The sequence below is a fragment of the Plecotus auritus genome (genome assembly GCF_963455305.1).
Source record: "Plecotus auritus genome assembly, chromosome: 2".
NCBI classification, from domain to species: Eukaryota; Metazoa; Chordata; class Mammalia; order Chiroptera; family Vespertilionidae; genus Plecotus; species Plecotus auritus.
In genome coordinates this window covers 135,714,744-135,734,177 of record NC_137771.1, presented here as the reverse complement: position 1 = coordinate 135,734,177, position 19,434 = coordinate 135,714,744, and the positions used below count along the sequence as shown (strand labels likewise).

The following is a 19,434-nucleotide window of genomic DNA, read 5'->3' as shown; positions in this document are numbered from 1 at the left end:
ACTGTATTTTAACCTCAATGAAAACCTAGTAAAATATCTAACTCTGCCTTCTAACTATTTACACATAATGAATTAAATGGATTAAGACTTCATTAATTCAAGGAAATTTCAAATATATGAAACTGCACAAATCTCAGCATCCTCACAGCTCTTATAATAGTAGTTTTGGCTATGCTGGAGATATGCAGGTTCACAGACTGCCAAGGAGTACATGAAGTATGCAAGAACTTTGAAAATGTTCTGCTTAAAGTTCTTAAAGTTTAGGAATCCATTTTAATTACTTCTTAAAATACAGTAAAAAAAAAAAAAAAGAAAAAAAAAACCCTATATTTATTGAGAACTTCCTATGTATCAGACAATGTTTATAAAGGTAAGCAGTTTATCTCTTTCAGTCCTGAGCACTTTTTTTGTTAGGTATCATTACTTTTATTTTGCAAATGAGGAAATAAATGCTTAGAGAAGGTACACAAATGACTTGCCAATGATCACCAAAACAAATGTGAGGAAACAAGGATTCCACTCACTTATCTCTTTTACTCTACTAGCTTCCCAGCACCTGTTCAAAGACCTCCCAAGATAACTAGCTCTCCCATGCTGATAACCCTACTTTAAGTGGTTGCTATAGATTGAATTGTGTCACTCTCAAATTCATATGTTGCAGCTCTGCCCCTAAGGTGACGACAATTGGAGATGGGGTCTTTGGGAAATACTTAATGTTTAGATGAGCTCCTGCAGGTGCAGCAGTCATGATGGATAGTACCATTATTAGAATAGGTATCAGAAAAAATTCATTATCTTTCTGCCATATGAGGACACAAGAAGGAAGCCATCTGCAATCTAGGAAGAGAGTTCTCACCAAACCTGACCATACTACCACCCTGATTTCAGACTTACATCCTGTAAAAGTGTAAAAACAAATAAGTAAGTACATAAGTCACCCATTCTATGACATTTAGTTATGGCAGCCCAAGTTGAATAGGACAGTACTAATGTATTACTTTTGCAATAATAGTTTCAAAATACTTTGTATACTAAACATACCAACTTAATAATTTATAATCTACTTGGGGACACTTTTGGGTTAATTTGTTTGATTTACCTACTTATGATTTCAGGCTTATTGCAATTTTTCATGTTTTGTCTTATTCTATTAGTCTTATTTTTAGTCCCAATATATTACCGAGTCACTCTTTAATAAGAACTGTAAATTAAATACCTTCGTTTAAAGTTCATCTTGAACAGACTATATACCTAAAACTTTTGGTTCACCTTTCTTTGAAGCCTGAATACTCATGAAGATCACTTACCACTTGCTAATGTCTAATTGTCTTTATTTGGCTCTATTTCTGTCTAGAAATATTCAGGTCATTATTAAGAAACTTGGAAATAAAGAGATGATAGCCCACCTTTCTACATATTAACAAGTTCATTCAGCTCCAGGGATTATTGGGCAAGCTCTCAACTGGTACAGGGTTCAATTCTAAAATCTTCTTAAACAAAAGTTAATTAAACAAAGGATTTTTGTTATCATATTGCAAATACAGAAAATAAGTTACTGTAAAAATAACTACATTTCTTGAAACATGCTTTTTTTCCTCACCGATTCTTTTATTCTCTGTTTCATAAAGTCCTAATCACCCTCAAAGACCTTTCCTTTTCTTTGAAGACATCCTTGACTTCTTTAGAAAGGATTTGTTCTAATTTTATAATCTTCTGCTGAGCACTTATGACAAGAGATTAATCATTTTACTTATATAAGTCTTATCCTTTAGATATTAGTTTCATTTCTGAAAGGGATGCTTTAAATATTTGTGTACAATATGTAGTCTCTTCGTGGTTTGATGGTTGGTCTAATGAATGAAAGAATGCAATGAAAATATTTTATAAAAGCATTCAAATATGGATATTAATTACTACTAAAACAGATTAGATAAAATGTAAACTCATGTAATTAAAATAATTTCAGAAAAATAAACACATTTCAAAAATGTATTGTGAAAAGAAATTATTTTTAAAAACCTATGGAAACATTCCACATAAGGATGATTTATGTCCCAAGTAAACAAGTAAAAACAAAGCAAAAAAAAAAAAATCATGCTAGGTATATATAATAAACAACTCTCTTAAAATGCCAAGTGCATAGAAATCTACACTTTTATAAATGACAATGAATCTACATTTAAAAGTAATAATAATAGTTAAAATATTCTGAGTACTTCCCATTGGCCAAATCTTATCCTAAGCAACTTTACATTTTTTCAATACTTAATTCTCACAAAGAAAATACTATACTAACACAAGACTATGATAAACAAAGTTTTGGACATTTGCAACATATTTTAATTGGATTTGCTACATATTATAGTTTAGCAAAAATATAAATTCATTAATGAAATAATATTAGGGAAGTCACTTGATAAATTTGCATTTATGAAGATTCTTATTTGATACCAGGAAAGATAGCAAAAATAGGTCAATATTTAGGTCAATTATACCAAGACCCTCCCTGGAATAAATCATATCTATATTTGAAAAAGGAAATTTGATTAGTAATTTATTCAATGCTAATTAGTTTGTAGCCACAAGCCACCTTTACCACCCGCATCACCCCTTCATTCCAATACCTTTGGGTTGGTTCCATTCTTATTCTGAATGTTGTTTAACCTAAAATGTCTTTAGGGGATAATTTTCTAACCACCTTTTAAACTACCACCCACAGTTTCTCACAAACTAAGATGCATCAGAGAAGTTCTTTTTTCTTTTTCCTAAATGGAACAAAGGAAATATCAAAACGTGATATGTAACTTTAAACTTTCTACTGGTGATATTGTTCCCCTACACTTAAAATGGTAAATTACATCTAAATTATGGTTGATGGCAATGTAGTAAACAATTGAAATGATTAAAATAGATCAATAATAACCTAAACTATAAAGCTCCCGAGTTTTAATAATTTCAAAAACTACTAGTATAAACAGAAAATATAATGGTACTAATTATTTGCTTTTCTAAAAATTTAAATATTAAGCCATTGACAAATATTTATCTGAGTAAGTGGAAATATATATCTATTCAATTGTAGACCAATAGCTCAGACTGATGACTTCCTCCCACATATTATGTAAGTATATACATATACTGTGGGATGTATGTGTGCACACACAATCATGTGCATACACACATAACTGCATAAATATATTTAGATAAGTTGGAGACATCATTTAAGCCCATTTTTGTTTTATTTGCACAGGGCTATCCATTATTTTAAATGCAGGAACTGACTCTTATTTTATAGTATCACTTCAATAATTTCAGTAACAATTTTTAAAATAATCTTTGTTTATTGAAATTATCTTTAAAAATCTCATATATTAAATTTGTGTTATGTGTGAACCTCATTTAGTAAGTAGAGCATAGTTAAATATTTGCTATATGAAAAGTGTCTAGCATCTGGTAAGAGCTTTAACAGCTGCCTTATTGTGAGGCTGCAATAACCTAAAACATTAGAAAACATTTTGTTTTTACTGTATTTGTTACAATGTGCCATCACTTTCTCATTTTCCCCACTCGGAGAAAGGTCAGGCATCCCCATTTGACAGATGTAAAGACTAAGGCAGTAAGCAGAAAAGAGACTTGTCAGCTAGTTGAGTCAGAAAAAAGGGAGAGTCTGTTTATCACCCAGTCAACTTCTGACAGCCAGCCATAAGTCTTGCTTTACACAAAAAGAAGGTCAGCCAGGGACTTTTGAAAAATTTTGCTAATACACAGATATCCAGGCTAATAATGTCAGTTATAATGAGATTTTGCCTGAGCTAGTTTCTTGGAAGTAATCAAAGCCAATTTAATATCAATCTATATTCCCATATACCGTCTAGGTTTTTGGCCTATGACATTGTTTCACTAACTTTAAGACTTAATTTTACCATCGTATTCTCAAAATTAAATGTAAGTTTAATTACCTGGAATAAATCAATAGCTATCCCATTTCAGTTTAGCAAACTTGACTCTATCATTAAGCAATGGATAGTCAAGGAATTCTATGGCTACATTCACATTTTAGACAAGTCAGTCTGGTATCTAGAGGATGAATTTGCTAGTTAGAAATGCCACCTAAGAGCCTGTTGCCTGGCCCTACAATAAGACAGTGATAGTACACCAAACAAGTGTGGGGGAGCTAAGGATGAGAAGTAAAAAAGAGACTCATAAAGGCAATGAATGCCTGGAAGTTAATAGGTTGCAAAGGAAATACAGGAAAAAGATCAAAAGTAGGATGAATGATGGTTTGTAGGAAGGTTTTACATTTTTAAATGATTGGATTTTAAACACTATATATCAGGTTCATGATTCAAACCTATTTTCTCAGATCTATTTATTTATTAGTTGATTTAGATAAAATAAAACACAACTTGAAAGTAACTTAAAATTTTTATCAGCTATAGACTTTAACATCTCACATTATGCTTTAATGCTTACAAAACTGTGGTTCTCAATGACAACTTGGTAAATTCAAAATACAAATAAATATAATGGAAAGGTACGAATGCCTTGACTTCATATTCACAGATGGGAGTAATAAAGTTGATATCAACAGCAATAGACATTAGAAACTAATCACAACTAATCTCTATATATAAAAGCCTAAGCATCCGAATGACCAGAATGACCGGAACAGCTGTTCACTATGATGCACACTGACCACCAGGCGGCAGATGCTCAACTCAGGAGCTGCCCCCTGGTGGTGAGTGAGCTCCCACAGCGGGAGTGCCACTCAGCTGAGACCCATCACAGCGGCCCACCAGCCCTGCAGCAGCCACTCACTCCCTCAGTAGTCCTGCAGGTCCAATCTCCAGAGAATGGGCCAGGCACCTAAGGACCAGTGCCACCAGCAGGATCCCAACAGTGCTGCTGGCCTTCTGAAAGTCAACCTCGGCACTGTGGCAGCTTCCCCTCCCAGATGCTCCACAAGGAAGAAACAATATAAAAGCGGCCACCAGGTGGCTCCCGACAAACGGTGTGAAAGTCAGTGGGATGAATCCAGATCCTGGGCCAGTAAGGGCATCCCACCACCCGCCAGGAGGGCTGATCGCATCCTGGGCCCGCCACCCCCCCCACCCCTCTCAGGACCCCTCCCATGCACGAATTTGTGCATCAGGCCTCTAGTTTTAAATAAAGATGGCATAGAACAGAATATCCAATCTAATTTAATTTAAATTGAAATTTATGGTATTCAAAAATAAGAATACAATTATCACTTCCTCCTTTATCAGCACACACAAGTAATAGCAGGTTGTACAATCACATTCCATTGCAAAGTATCATGAGTCTATTCCATGAAGAATAACTAGAGAAAGTGATGCTGATGAATAAATTAGTTTCAAGTGATTGAACTGCATATAAATTTGCCTTCTGGAGAGCTGTTAAATGAAAGAACTCTAGAGTCTTAATCTATTTAGATTATTTTTTAAATTGTATGGTCTTTACCCTGTTTTTACACTTAACTCTCATTACAAAACATCTCTATCCTACCAGTATGAAAACCTATTTTACAGAAAAATCCAATGCCCAATCATAAAATGATACTACTAACAATCAGTTCATTGCTGTGGTAGAAGGTTAGTGATAAGTGGTTTGTCTTCTGATTTACCTTTCAGAATGTTTTATTTGTGCTTTTAGCTTTGTTTTAAAACCACTCCATAATCATCAGCACATCTGACATTGCCCAATTCCTATTGTCACTATGTGAATGCTACATGGGAAAAATGAGAAGAGATGAATACAGAAGGTTTGTATAAATCCTATAATATTAGAGGAGGAGATTTCAGTGGAACAGAAGAGCTGATTTGGGATACTGGATCAAATATGCATTTTCTAAATAAAAAAGGTATTGTTTTCTTAGAAATGCCATCTATTTGTCTAATTTTACACAGAGCTCTTTATAAAAGAAGTATAGCAGATTATATAAGAAACTTCACTTTAAAATTACAACAAAAAACATACAAACTATAGTCATCAAAGATTATAATGCTAAATTTAAGACATTTAAAATGTTTTTAATAAGATAACATTAAAAAAAAACTGTTGTCATTTAAATGTAGCTAATTAGAACTCTAATTTGTAAGTGGTTTATAATTGGTGAATCCACAATGTAAATGGAAAAACCCATTGTAAGTAAGCAAAAATGGAGAAACAATCGATGAAACATTCAGATGGGTTATATAGACTTCACTGCCTATAGAAAGTTTATTTTTCTGAACTTGACATCGAGGAGAATTTTGTTACAATGATCTTTATTATCATTAACTTATAATAAGATGTTGCCCACAATTATTTTTCATTTGTTGCTATCTCATTTGGGTGGCTTTTGGGGAACATTAAAGGACTATTATAAAACACAATAGAGGAGATTTTTCATATGAAATAGAGATAAAATTATTTCAAACTGTTGGTTTTGGAAGAAAGTACAATTTTTAAAAAATGTGCAAATTAAAATTGGACTGACAACTCCTCAGTTTGAAAAGTTAGAAGATTAAATACAAATGAATCAATAAACAGAAAGAGCCACAAGGTATTATCATTTTATAAAATAAGAAAATACTTCTAAGAGAACAAATACATTTCATACCAATGTGTGTGTGTGTGGGCGGGGAGGGGGGGGCGGTTGTGTGTGTGTGTGTGTGTGTGTGTAATCTCAACATTTTTAGTGTCTTTTGGGAAGTAATGCTTTAAACTCATATTTTAAAAAAAATTAGGTTAAGAAACTTAATAGAATCTATAAGGTAGGAATTTAGATATGATGTTTCCAGGGTTGTCAGGTATTCTTTGTTCTCAAGTAAGGCCATCAAGTTCCTTGAATCTGCAGGTACTTTGTATTCTTTCTCAGATACGAGGACTGTATGTCTGAAGTTCTAGGATAATACCACTAGAGGGTACCCTTGCCTAATTCGTCAGGCAAATGGTGATTAGATTATAGTTTCTAAGAAAACATCTTTTTATTGAAATATATAATTTTACCGCTTATATAACTAGTTTTTATAACATATAAATTATGTTTAAAACAAAGCTGGCTATCTTAGGAATATGATAGGAGGTTCACATAATTCATTATCTCTATAATAATGCAAAGCCATTTACATAGCATTTTTTTTCTAAGCACTGTGGAAATTGTATTAAAACTCACAAGTCTTTATAGGAAATATATTTTTCCCATCTACATGTCATAAATGAAGGAGCTAAAGTTCATAGAGGTTAGAGATGTTTAGAACTCTTAATATTTAGATTCCTGTGTACACATTTTGAGTGTCCTCTTATTTATTTATGTATTTATTTATTTCTCACTCGAGTTTAGTTTTTCATTGATTTGAGAAAGAGAGGGAGAAAGAAAGAGAAACATCAATGTGAGAGAGAAACATTGATCAACTGCATCCCATATCTGCCCAGATCAGGCATTGAACCTGCAACTTGGGTATGTGCTCTGATAAGGAATTGAACCCTCAACCGTTTGGAGTACAGGATGAGGCTCCAGGAAATTTAGCCACGCTTCTAGGACTTGAGTGTCCTCTTTAGTCCTAAATTTGAGTTATTCACAGTTTCCTGAAAAAAATTATCTCACATATTTGTGCATACCATTTAAGAATCATATTTCTAGTACATTCCCACTTACACTCTCACATCCTTTCCCTCATTCAATAGAGTAACATATTATTGTCTATAGGTACCATCTCAAATTATGTGGTCTGTGGGGAAACATATGCTGCACACATAATCCTTAAATTACATACCGTAGAGTTTTCTTAAGTTGTAAGTTTCCATAATAATACGATCAACCATATAATCTCAGATAATTAATGCAACATATCTATATCATGTCAAAGATATAGTCACTATTATCTCCATTTATCTTGCATGAATAATTGAGCAAACCATTAGATTATCAAGTTACTAACAATTGTTTTTAAAAGTATATTTTTGGTAAGTTAAAGTTTATTTTTCAAGAAGTCTAATCAAAAATAAGTTAAGCAAAAGAAAAAGATGAACTCATTGGAACTTGTAAAAGACAATTCCAGAAGTAATCAATTAACAGCTGCCTACATCCAGACAGTGTGCCCCTTTCTTCCTCACTGTTTCTGTTTCATACCCTACCTAGCACTGGCAATAAAGAAAGGGCCTTTACCTATTAAAGAGTTAAATATCTTCACAGAAAGCAATTTTAAGAAGAAAGAGACTCTCACACCTCTAGCAACCATTTAATCTCAATGAAAGAATCTCGTCCAGCTTAGGTAATGGGTCCTCCATTTGGAGAAAAGGATAAAGCTCCAACATTGCCTTGGTCAGGACCGGGTGCCCCTTCTAGTGGCCAGAGAGTGTGCAAAGTACACTAATGAGTAACTTCATTAAAACACCTAGCATGAGTGAGAGCAGCAATCACCCGATGTGTACATGTGGCTTCTAATATCAAAACCAAGAGATAGATAAACCAAGATGGTGGCATAGGTAAACACCTAAACTGCTGCCTCGCACAACAATTTCAAAACTACAATTAAAAGACAAAACGGACATCATCCAGAACCACAGGAAGGCTGGCTGAGTGACAATTCTATAACTAGAAGGAAAGAGAAAAGCACACAAAGACTCAGAGGAGCTGCAGGAGGCAGAGGTACTGAGACATGCGTGCGCGGGCGTGGAGGGGCTGCCAACTGAGTAAGCGGCTGGCTTTCTCAAGTGGGAGGGAGACAAAACCCCTGACTGCACTGAACTCCAGTTCCGGGTGAGACTCTAGGGACCCAGACTCATTCGTGAAGAAACTGGACTGTCTGGCAACGGGCAGAACTCAAGGGCAGCTTTCTCTCAGAGGTGCTTGCAGCGATTACCACGGGACACTGAGACACAGGGGCCTATTAGGGCAGGGCTGATAGGAAACCAATGCTATCTGCTCTGCCCTGAGACTCCGCCCCATCCAAGCTGAGCACAGAGGCTTTTGCAAGTCTTGTCTCATAAGGGTGTCTCCAGCACAGAAGTTCTCCCAGCGTAGACACAGCTGATCCTAACAGCCAATTAGCCTGGAGGTCAATTCCTCCCAGTGATACCAACAACAATCAAGGCTTAACTACAACAGGACTGTGCACACAGCCTACAAAGGGGTGCACCAAGAGTGTCCACCTCAGGTAACTGGGGAGGCTGAGCCACTGGGCCCTATAGGACACCTAGCACACAAAGCCACTCTATCAACTCAGGGAAGCATCCAAAATGTGGAGACAAAGAAACAGGTCACAAATGAAAGAAATGGAGGAAAGCAAATGACTGGATATAGAGTTCAAAACCACGGTTATAAGATTTTTCAAGAATTTTCTAGAAAAGGTCAATAAATTTAGCGAGACCCCCGAGGATATGAAAAAGGACCAACTAGAAATTAAGCATACACTCACTGAAATAAAAAATATTATACAGAGATCTAACAGCAGACTAGAGGATCACGAGAATCAAATCAAAGATTTGAAATACAAAGAAGCAAAAAACACTCAACCAGAAAAGAAAAAAGAATCCAAAAATATGAAGATAGTGTAAGGAGCCTCTGGGACAACTTCAAGCATACCAACATTAGAATTATGGGAGTGCCAGAAGAAGAGAGAGAGCAAGATACTGAAAACCTATTTGAAGAAATAATGACTGAAAATTTCTCCCACCTGGGGAAAGAAATAGACTTACAAGTCCAGGAAGTGCAGAGAACCCCAAACAAAAGGAATCCAAAGAGGACTACACCAAGACATATCATAATTAAAGTGCCAAGAGCAAAAGACAAATAGAGAATATTAAAAGCAACAAGAGAAAAACAGTTAATTACCTACAAGGGAGCACCCATAAGATTGTCAGCTGATTTCTCAACAGAAACTATGCAGGCCAGACAGGAGTGGCAAGAAATATTCAAAGTGGAGAATAGCAAGAACCTACAACCAAGATTACTCTACCCAGCAAAGCTATCATTCAGAATGGAAGGTCAGATAAAGAGTTTCACAGATAAGAAAAAGCTAAAGGAGTTCATCACCTTCAAACCAGTATTAAATAAAATGCTGAAAGGTATTCTTTAAGAAGAGGAGAAAGAAGAAAAAGGTAAAGATAAAAATTATGAACAGCAAATACATATCTATCAACAAGTGAATCTAAAAATCAAGTGAATAAAAAACCTGATGAACTGAATAAACTGGTGAATATAATAGAATCAGGGTCATAGAAGGGGAGTGGACTGACAATTCTTGGGGGGGAAAGGGGTGCGGAGGATGCGGGAAGAGACTGGATAAAAATCGTACACCTATGGATGAGAACAGTGGCGGGGAGGGGGGGGGGGGTAAGGGCAGATGGTGGGGTGGGAATCCGGTGGAGGGAAGCTATGGGGGAAAAAAGAGGAACAATTGTAATAATCTGAACAATAAAGATATATTAAATCTAAAACAAAACAAAAAAAACTGAGAGATAACTACTCTCCATGCATAGCTAATGAAATAGAAAATGCAACCATGGGCTTTCCTGTTGAGCATATATTTTCTTTTGTACATTTACCAAGTTATATTTTTTGTTTAACTTGGGTCTATTTGAATGTTTTTATGCTCTAAATGAGATGAAGCCACTAAGTCCTTGAAGGTGAGTAATGACATGGAAAGCTGAACAGTTTGTGGGTTCTGTACATGATTCAATCGGGGAACACTTTTTGCAGATGATCCTGCCATGGAGACATTCTAGGAAGACATTCTTGTAACTTTGCATCATTTTACAGAATTGGAACAGTGTAAGGGACTGACAATAAGTGGACCCAAAATGAAGAGAATAAACCAAGTTGCTAAAGGCAAAGGATACTTACAGACTAAAATCCTCATTAGCAGCACAAAACTAGATGCCAAGTTTCTGCTATCTTGGTAGTACCCCAGCCAAGGACGCACTAATTAGACAGGGAGATAAACTGTGTTGCTAAAGCAAACCCATGCTTTGTTTACGATTAGGCACTGAGTGACAGTGCTGAGTGAGCATCAAGGTCCAAACTCCCATTAGCACGGAAAAGAGCAAGGGGGTCTCCAAGACAAAAATGCTCGCCAAGACTGAGCACCAGAAATAAGGGCTTTAAACTGTAACTGGACAAAGTCTGGCCCCACATAAGTAAGGGAACCAGGAAAAGTGAAGTGGAGGGGTGCATAGTGTGATAAAGAGAGATATTTTATGGATACACCGAGGCAGAATCTGGAATCGGTGGGGAAGCAGAAGCGGAACTTTACTTACTTCTTGTGTAAATTACTACTATAGACTTTTTTTCTTGTTTTTAATGTTTCTAATTTTTTTGAATCTTTTGGGGTGGCATGTCTTAATAAAATTATATAGGTTTTAGGTGTACAATTCTATAATACATTATCAGCATATTTTACTGTGTGTTCACCACCCCAAATCAAATCTCCTCCCATCACCATTTATCCCCTCTTTATACTATTTTACCTATCACCACTCCTTTTCCCTATGATAATCACCACACTGCTGTCTATGTCCTTGAGGGTTTATTTATTTATTTTTTAATTTTTTCTTTGCTTAACCCCTTAACCTCACCTTTGACAGCTGTCAGTCAGAAACTATCTATGAGTCAGTTTCTAAATCCTGGAAGAAAACACAGGCAGTAAAATCTCAGACATTTCTCATAGCAATATTTTTTTCTGATATATCGCCTCAGACAAGGAAAGCAAAAGAAAAAAAAATAAACAAATGGGACTACACCAAATTAACAAGTATTTGCACAGCAAAGGACACCATAAACAAATTAAAAGACTGCCCAGTAATGGGAGAATATATTTGTCACTGATACATCTGATAAGGGATTAATATCCAAAATTTATAAAGAATTTATAAAGCTCTACATTAAAAAAAATCCAATTAAAAAATGGGCAAAGGACCTGAATAGACACTTCTCCAAAGAGGACATACAGATGACAAAGAGACATATGAAAAGATGCTCATCATGACTAATCATCAGAAAAATGCAAATTAAAGCCATCATAAGATATCACCTCACACCTGCCAGAATGGCTGTCATCAATAAACCAACAAACAACAAGTGCTGGCAAGGATGTGGATAAAGGAAACCCTTGTGCACTGTCAGAGAAAGACAAATACCATATGATTTCACTCAAACCATATGTTGTGTCTAATGAACAAAATACAATAGGTTCTTACATGGTTTCAGTGATATGGTGGGGATTGTGGGGCCTGGTCCCTAAAGGTGGAAATGTTATACAGAGTGGTACAATTAAATGACTAGACATCGATAGTCACAGAGGTTCTGAAAAGGGTAAAGCAGGAAACAAGATTGGATCGACTTGTAGGGTCTCAGCAAGCTACTGTGAGTGTCATAGTTTTATTATAGATATCTTGGATCTGAACTCTAATCCAGCTACTACATTTTATGCACAAAATGAGTACAAGAAAACATAACCCCCAAGATCATATATTTATGCAAGATCATAACCTGAATTAGAATTCAAAGATCTCTAATCCAGTAATTTTCACTATATCATACTACTTACAGATAGTCAAGACACAGTCACTAAGGTCACACAGTTTTCTACATTGTATTGTTACTGACATTTGGGTTATGAATTAAATTACTATTATTGTCTCAATTAACTCTTTGCCATTTTGGGCAATGAGATCTTTTCCATTAAAATATTTTATTTGTGAAAACCTTGCCCAGAGTCAAGCCTGTGAATCAGCCAGAGCACCATGGCAGGCGCATGTGACAGTGTGAGAGGAACCAGCTTTTGACAAGTTTGCACCACGGTTGAGCATAAGCTAGTTGTTCTTGGCTCAGGAGGCGTTGGAAAATCTGCTCTGACTGCACAGTTTGTTCAAGGAATTTTTGTTGAAAAATATGATCCTACGATAGATTCTTATAAAAAGGAAGTTGAAGCAGATGCACACAGTGTGGTAGAAATCTCGATACTGAAGGAACGGAACAGTTTATAGCCATAAGGGACTACATGGAAAATAGACAGGGCTGTGCAGTAGTTTATTCCATCACAGCTTAGTCCACACTTCACGGTTTACAAGATCTGAGAGGACAGATTTTTCGAGTTAAAGACATTGATGATGTTCCAGTGATTCTGTTTAGTAATAAGTGTGACACTGAAGACAAAAGAGTTGCAGGAAAGGAACGAGGTCAAAATCTAGCAAGACAATGGAACAACTCTGCATTCTTAAAAATCCTCTGCAAAATAAAAAATAAATGTTAATATGATTTCTAGGACCTTGTGCAGCAAATTAACAGAAAAAACTCCAGTCCTGGGAAGCCCAGCAATGTCATTGTGTCAGTTGCTTAACATACTAAATGCATTGTAGCTCTGAGCCAGGTCTAGAGAACTGCTGCCCAATTAAACAGTGCCAGCCTTCCAAGGCTGCTAAACCTACCAGCATCTTAAAGGGACTTTCTGGGTGGTACCCTCCAAGAGGCAGGCGGAAGCCACTACATCAGTTTGCACATTCTAATCACTTCCTAGTATCGCAAGAGAGACTATTACTTATAAAGAGTCCTAGAGCATGCAGCTGGTAACACCAGAGGCTGCAATCCACTCTTACTGCTGAGAGACATGTTCACCCACAAATGTGTACATGTATGGGAATGGCATACCATATGCTTGAACATGCCCATACTTTGCATTGGAGAGTACAGTAATATAAATCCTAAAAACATGACTACCTAAGCATAATAAGAGAAAGTCCGAAGAGCTCCTACATACACTACTCCAGATAACTTCCCTTCCTTGATAGTTGTAGCTTATTGTAATATATATATATATATATATATATATATATATATATATTTATATTAGAAAGTCAAGGTCATTACCATTGTATTATACAAAAAAATGCTTTGATTAACATAGCTTTAAAGTTTTTGTTTTTTTTTTAATTTTTAAAAATCCTGTGGATATAGTGATCTTGTCTTTATACAATAGTCCTTTCAGTATAATGTCTTAGATTAAAGATGTATCCTTTAATATCAGTTGGGAAGCAAACATGCAAATTTTTCAAATCTCTTATATGTTTCCTTTTTTGTTTACATAGGGAACAATATTGGGATCAGGTCTAAATGGGTGGTCGGACATCCCTCTCACAATCCAGGACTTCTGGCTCCCAACTGCCCTCCCCTGCTGGCTTGGTCCCCTGCAACTGCCCTCCCCTGCAGGCCTGGTCACCCCCAACTGCCCTCCCCTGCAGGCCTGGTCACCCCCAACTGCCCTCCCCTGCAGGCCTGGGTCCCCCTCCAACTGCCCTCTCTTGCTGGCCATGGTCTTCCCCAACTGCCCTCCTCTGCTAGCCTGGTCACTCCTAACTTCCCACAACTACCCTCCCCTGCAGGCCATCTTGTGGCGGCCATCTTGTGTCCACATGGGGGCAGCCATCTTTGACCACATGGGGGCAGCCATCTTTGACCAATGGGGGCGGCCATCTTGTGTCTTGGTGTGATGGTCAATTTGCATATTACTCTTTTATTAGATAAGATAAAGCTCTGTAACATGAAAATTCACACAAAGTTTAAAAACAAAGTTCTTATATGCTGGCTTGTTAGTTGCACTACTAACATAAACTATGAAGTTGTCCTCATCTTTGGCAATGTGAGTGCTCTTTGCAAAGTATGCCTAACCTACCTGGTTTCAGTACCATGCCTTTCATAGCTGTAAACCTAGTAGGGCTGGTGACTCTGATATAAATTCAGCATACCCTGGAAACGAATGGTCATTGACTTACCCATCATTGCCAGAAACTCATTTAACTTATGATATAATCTACCAACAACTAAAAATGAAAATTGCAAGATAAACATCTTTGGGAGAAATGGCATTAACTTGAATTCTCAATAAAGCATGAGAAAAAAAAATCTTATTCTACAATGTGATAAAATAATTCAATATGCCATAGACAGTTATTCAAATATATAGAACAACAAAATATGTATTTTTAACTGTTATTAATAACAAGAAATTTTAACTAATTTTAAACCACTATTTTGTTATTTTTAAAATTCCTTTTACTTATTCACTAATTTTTAAACACATACACATACACAAACACCAAGCTGACATTTTCCTAAATTAATAGCCTACAAAATTCAGCAGAAAAGAAAACTGTTTAGAGAACTATATTGAAAGTCTTCTTAAGTGTAACAATTCAAGGCTATAATTCTATTTCACTAAGCTTTATAACTTAACTGAAGAAAGCCATTGCAATGAAAGAAATTATATGAAATGAACTACCTGGAATAAATTATTAACATCTTGAAAGTACATTTATATAGATAATTTATTAGTTTAATGTTCTTACTTTGCAGATTCATTGGTAACATTATTAGAGCTTTATGTTAAATAAAGGTCTCTGTATGGCATTATTACTTCAGAATGGTACAAACCAAATTATAGGGAGTAACAAATTCAGACTGCAAAAGATTGAAGCTCTCATTTCTAGAGCAGTCTACCAGCAGCTCTATATAAGCCCACACTTTAACATCAACTTTGCATAATTAGCAAGAATAAGAATAACAGTGATCAAGCTGCTAATATTGTTATGTATGTAGAAAAATAAAAGATTCTCAGGTAGTTCTTTAAAAATCTCAACTCAGTTTTCCCTTTGTGCACTGAAATTCTTCCTTTCCAATAGCACTCCACACCTGATTAGATGCACACACAATTTTGGTAATATTTTTACTGCAAGATGGTGTAGAAGATAAGTTATCAAGTAATCATTTACTCTCCCAAAACAAGTTTATTGATTTTCAGATGTGTGGCAATAGATACTATGTGTAATGGAAGAACCAGAATTCTATATTTTGCCTTTAGATTATAAAACAACCATCTCTAATAATGTACAGTATTTCCAATCACTGTGTTAGATTTCATATTTTCTATACTCCAATTTAAGTCCCAAAATCAGTTTTAAGAAATGCTACCTATTTTTGTGCTCTCACAAATACTACATGCCTGAAAAATTTCATGTTAGAGCTTGGAGAACTTTAATACTACAATATAGACATGAATTGCTCTGTGGGTCTATGAGACTGAAGCTAAATATATTACTATAGTTTGCATTTGGTGAAACCTATTAGTTCAGTTCTTAAAATATTTTTTATTCCTTTTTGATTCTTTTTTTAAAATATATTTTATTGATTTTTTTACAGAGAGGAAGGGAGAGGGATAGGGAGTTAGAAACATCGATGAGAGAGAAACATTGATCAGCTGCCTCCTGCACACCCCCTACTGGGGATGTGCCCGCAACCAAGGTACATGCCCTTGACCGGAATTGAACCTGGGACCCTTGAGTCCGCAGGCCAATGCTCTATCCACTGAGCCAAACTGGTTAAGGTTCCTTTTTGATTCTTTATATTCATCCCTATTTATTAGGGTTTCATAATCATCTTACCTGGGTTTTATAAAGTAGTTCCTCTGTAATATTGGGTAGACTCTTTTTTAATGTGTATTCACTATTAACGCTTGTTTATTTAGGTTTCTTTTGGGACTAAAATGATTTAACGTAAGTGAATAGAAATGAATCAAATAGATATTTTAGACATAGCTAGTGGACAGATAGATTGATAACTGAATATATAGACTGAAAGATATATCAGTCTATCTTTTAGCAGTTATCTATCCTGAGTTTTCAGATTATTCTGTCAAATTTTTAAACTATACTCATAAAAGCAATGTAACTTAAAGAATAATCATTAAGGATTTTTGTTATTTAGTTGTTCTCTGAATAACAGTCATATATAATAAGTTGTGTTTCTAAATAATAGGGTTGTTCTGCCACTGGAGAACAAAGAAAATGTTCTTTGAATTTGAATCAAACAACCAGCTTTACTTTGCCAATCTAGAAATGTCTAGAAATATTGTATAAGATCTTTACAAGATTCTAAGATTCTTGCAGGAGTCCCTCCCAACATCCCCTGCCCTCCACAGATCAGGTCTTCTTCTGTGATCTGTCATGCAAAAGATTTCTAGGTAATATCACTGACTCGAGTTTCACCCATTTCATTCCATCTCCCATTTTGTTGCCATTGAAAAGTTTTTTCTAAAACACTGATAAATCAATTCAGCCATGACTAAAAACCTATGGTGACATGATACACCTAACAGAATGGCTAAAATAGGTACTGACAACACCAAATGCGAGCACGCATTCAGAGATACTGGATAGCCTGTGCATTGCAGGTGAAAATCTAGATTGCACAGTCACTTTGTGAAACACTTCTACAGTTTCCTGTAAAACTAAACATGCTGTTATGATACCAGAGAGCAATTGCACCATTGAGCATTTACTCCAGAGAAATAAAAAGATATTACCACAAAAACCTGTACACAATATTTAGAGTAGTTTATTCATACTAGCCAAATATTAGAGACAACCCAGATATCTTCCAACAGCTGAATGATTATTCTTACCATAAGATATTAAAAAAAGAACAAACTAGTGATACATGCACAACTTGCATAGATCCAAAATAATTAGAGTGAATAATATTTTAAAAAAACAACTACCCCAGATAATTTTTAAAAGTACATGCAATTTAATTCCATTTAGATAACACTTCTTAGTAACAGCCAGGGATCAGAAATGGGGATGGAGGGGTGGTGAGTATGGCTACAGAAGGGCAATACCAGGGATCCTTGTGGTGACTGTATTGACGTCAGTTCTCTGGTGGTGATACGGTACCCTGGTTTTGTAAGATGTTACCATTTCATTATCTGTGTTCTACTACTGGGTAAAGTTAGATGGAATGTCTCTATTATATCTTAAAGTTTCACATGAATCTATAATTGTCACAAAATGAAATGTTTGATTAAAACAACAACAACAAAAAAAACACCTATGATGACTTCACAGTGTTCACAAAGAACTAAAAATGTCTCAGTGTCTTATATGCAAGGACATTTAGAATATGTCCTTCAGATATTTATTATCTTTACTTGTTCTGCTCTCCCACCTTACCTCTGCCCTGCAACCTACACTTCATACATGTTAAACTTCCTGCCCACAGCCTTCCTCTTTTTCTTCTCAAAAACAATACTAATAGCTGAAACCGGTTTGGCTCAGTGGATAGAGCGTCGGCCTGCGGACTCAAGGGTCCCGGGTTCGATTCCGGTCAAGGGCACGTACCTTGGTTGCGGGCACATCCCCAGTAGGAGGTGTGCAGGAGGCAGCTGATTGATGTTTCTCTCTCATCAATGTTTCTGGCTCTCTATCCCTCTCCCTTCCTCTCTATAAAATATCAATAAAATATATTTAAAAAAAAACAATACTAATAAATACTTTTACTATGGCCACCAGGGAGGAGAAAATAGAAGCCAAACAATACATTTTTCTCCCTAAGTACATTTAACAATATAAAAACTAGTTATAGGGAAGATAATCCTAATTTGTTTATTACTTGTGCTCTACTAAAAAGAATTAAGTTGCTTTCAAAATTCATGTAATATAACAATGTTGAGTACATTTTTATAAAGAAAGAAAAATGTAACAAAGAGAGTCATTTAAGGTATGTTGCTCACATGTTGCATACCACACACCTACAGAGGTCTTTATTTACAATGGGCACAATCATACACCCGATGAGGTTACACGCACCAAACACTCTTTTATATGCTTTAAAAGCGTTGGCCCATTTAATCGTCAATACTACCCTAGGAAATAGTCATTATCTTCTTTATATAATAAAGAAATTGAGGTTCAGAGTGGGGATATGGTACATGTACATTTAATTCCCTAAAAATTAGAAATATGTTTGGCTATAAGCTCTCTAGGATCCAATTCAAAGAGGAAAACTGAGTCACTTAAAAGTCACAGCATTCATTATGTGGAATAAAGTTGTTTGTGAAAACCACAGATGTTCCAGGAGCTGAGGACAGATTTAAGTCTGCCTACTTCCTAACAGAAGGACAGCACTAAAACAATGGAAAGTATGTTGAATAACATTCTTGTTATTTCCGATTGCAATTAGATGGTTATCCAATGATGCTGCATAGATTTCTTAAAATTACTAAATTTTTATAATCCCTACTTCAACTGAACCAAAAACAAAAATTCAACACATTCAGATTTTAATACACTGAGTAGATTTTTCTAATTTTGAGCAATTAAGGTGCCATGTTCTTCTCCCTGATTCTTGCTCTGGCCTGATAATGTTGCCAGTCTCAGCCTGGCATGGCTGCCTGATCTTCACTTGCAGAGCATTCATTTTCATCATTGTCTTGGATCAAAGTGAAAACAGTGCTCAACAGAACATTTTCCTTTTTGAATATGCAGAGTAATTAAAAATATATATTCCACAGATCGCTTGTCCTGGGTATTAGAACACTTTTATTAAAAAATTAAATAAATTTCCATCTTCTCAGTTACTACAAAATATGCTATTACATAACA

The 19,434-nt window shown here is 35.6% G+C and overlaps 1 protein-coding gene and 1 pseudogene across 7 annotated transcripts in view; one reads left to right on the top strand and one right to left on the bottom strand.

Moving 5' to 3' along the window:
- CADM2 (cell adhesion molecule 2) overlaps positions 1 to 19,434 on the bottom strand; it is a 1,275,304-nt gene that overhangs the window by 562,449 nt on the left and 693,421 nt on the right. The window lies entirely within an intron of this gene.
- On the top strand, positions 8,280 to 13,343 carry LOC308242616 (ras-related protein Rap-1b-like; annotated as a pseudogene). The gene is made up of 2 exons: positions 8,280 to 8,369; positions 12,817 to 13,343. The product of its transcript is annotated as a ras-related protein Rap-1b-like (transcript).